Here is a 2959-nt window from a genome sequence, read left to right as displayed (position 1 = left end):
TAATGATCAACAAGATAGTTGACCCCAGCGCTTATTTCTGGTACAGGGAATTGTGTGGCTCAGGAATGCAGTTCGGGGAATATTTTTCTTTGTACCTTCTGAATTCTGACCCATGGTAAATTACCTATTCAGAAAGCTAAGTAAACATTTAAAATTTAAAAAGCAAATGGATTTCATTTACTACCACAAAGACATTCACTTCACACCCAGTGAGCTAAGAAGGGTTTTTATTTTTAAAAATAAAAAATAAAATTGATTTCTTTTAAATCAAAAGAAGGATAATTTTTAATACATGATATAAAATTCAAGTTTCGATGCTGATAAACTGAATTGAAAGTCAGCTACATTCATTCATTTATGTTTTGTCTGTGGCTGTTTGGGGCCTCTAGTGGCAGGGTTGAATCACTGAGGAAGAGGCCTAAAATATTTATTATCTGGCCCTTGATCTAAACAGTTTGCAGATCTCTGTTCTAAATTAAAGAACAAGACAATCTTTGGCAGGCTTCTAGAAATAGAATATTCTAACTGAATATTGAATGACCAGGGACTTCCTTGGTGGTCCAGTGGCTAAGAATTCTCCTTGTACTGCAGGGGATGGGGTTCAATCCCTGGTCAGGGAACTAAGATCCCACATGCCTGGAGTAGCTAAGTCCGCGTGCCGCAACTAGAAAGTCAACTCTTCATTTCGCCGATGAAGGATCCTGTATGATGCAAATAAGACCTGATGCAGTCAAATAAATTAAGATATACATATTGAGTGACCTGTCCTTTTTCTTTAAAAAAAAAAAACTAAATGGCTCATGAAGAACTCAAAAGGAAACTGGGAGTTTTCTGGCTTCTTCTTAGAGAATGTTAGAAAACCCAGGGCCCCTGTAAACTTAAGACCTTTACCCGTCAACTTTGTAAATCAACTATACTCCAATAAAAATTAACTAAAAAAAAAAAGACCTTTACCACCTGTCTGGATTGCCTTGTTCTCTAAGCTTGGAGAGGTCATCAGAGTCAGAAGAAGTATCCCAACCCCCAACCTTATCATACGAAAAATTCAAAGTATTTGAGGTTAACAAAAAGCCCCAGATGGCCTAGAACTTCTTTTAACCTTTATTAAGACTGAATCAAAGCTTTTGGTTTTTGTTGGTTTGATAGTAGGAAGAGTATTTTGTCCCCAACAAAGCAAGTCTAAAAGTTTACCCACTCTGAAAGTTCAGTTCTTGGTTTATAAGTGAAAATTAACACATATAAAAAGTTAGGTAACAATAGGACAGTCAATAGCTGTGTGTTTCAGTCTTTTGGACACTGATCCCCTGTACAATATAAATTTTATACTATGATCCAGTATACACATAAGTACCCGTATGCTGAAATAAAAGTTCTGATTTCAATGTATGTCATTTAGTGTGTTGTGATATCTTCTATTTAATTTCATTTTATTTCCTATTTCATTTTGGTCTAGTCTAGTTTGCTTGTAAATGAAGTATTAATCATAACTCGGAAAATTAATTTCAGAACCTACTAATGCATTATGAAATTCATGGATTGAGATGTGAGGCTTGAAAAACACTGGTCTCTACTCTTTAGGAACAGTAACGGTGTATGGAATTCCCTGGCGGTCCAATGGTTAGGACTTGGCACTTCCACTTCTGTGACCCTAGTTCAATCCCTGAGGGGTGAATTGAGAACCCCTACACCGGCAATATGGGGGAAAAAAAAAAAGAATGGTTCAAGGAAATTGTTTAAGTGAAATATGATACAAGTGTACAATGTAATTATATAATCATTAAAATAAGTGTGGATAAAGTCTGTGTCCTGATGCAGAAAGGGTCCCCCAAATATATTTTTGTATTTAAAAAACAGATTGTAAAATGCACAGTATTAGGTAGGACTGTTTTGGTTGCAGATAACAACAAACACCCACATTCATAGTCCAACTTCCCCTGGCTTCAGCAAAAAGGAAATTACTGACCTTGCTTGACTCTCAGCTCCTTCTCCTGGAGTCAAGCTATAGAATTGGAGGTGGGGGAGAGACACTTCCCAGGTGGGGCAGTGGTAAAGAATCCACCTGCCAGTGCAGGAGACACAGGAGAGCAGAGTTCAGTCCCTGGGTTGGGAGGACCCCCTGGAGAAGGAAATGGCAACCCACTTCTCTTACCTGGAAAAATCCAATGGACAGAGGAGCCTGGTGGGCTACAATCTATGCGGTTGCAAAGAGTTGGACACCACTGAACAACTAAAACAGCAACAAACATTTGCCCAAGTACAATCTTCTAGCCATTCCCACTTGCTACAATTTCTCAAAGATTACTAACAGCATTCCCTCGATCACATCTGCAAATTATTTCAGTCCTTTGGAATGTAATTCATCAGTTTAAAAACTTTTTGACAAGGTGAATACGGTAACAGAGTCCAAAAGTTGAGCGTTTTTCCGGGAGCCTTCTCAACCTCTCCCCTTCGTGTAAGATTCTCCTCTGATTACTTCTCCTTTAGTCTGTGTTTACATTTTGTGATTTCTTAAAAGTGGGTTCCTAGGCAACCAGCAGAGCTGGGGTCCTGGATGTGCACAGAGAACTAGGAACTGGGAAACTGGGCTCCTGGCATGACCTTGCCCAAGTTCACCACAGGACTATAGTAGATGTCTGTAGTTCGGTCCACCTAGCAACTCTTCCTCCTCCTTGTAGGAACTTCACTCCAGGGTTCCTCAGGCGAATTTCCCCTCCCCACTTAGTCACTGGTTCTGGTGGGGCTGACCCTGCCCCCCACCCCCTACCCCAACCAACCCTTGGGCTCCATGAATAAGCAAGTCACTCAGATCTGCCTGGTCCCCAGTATAGCTCTTCTCTGATCTCAGTGATTGGCTCAGAGATGAGCACGTGACCCAAAGCAGTCCAGTGAGAGTCAGTTTTGGGATGTGTACTAGAAGTCTTGGAGAAATGTGCTCTTTTTCTATCAAAGGATGATAGGA

The sequence above is a fragment of the Bos mutus genome, chromosome 13 (genome assembly GCF_027580195.1).
Source record: "Bos mutus isolate GX-2022 chromosome 13, NWIPB_WYAK_1.1, whole genome shotgun sequence".
Classification (NCBI taxonomy): domain Eukaryota; kingdom Metazoa; phylum Chordata; class Mammalia; order Artiodactyla; family Bovidae; genus Bos; species Bos mutus.
Note: the sequence above shows the minus strand (reverse complement) of the source record.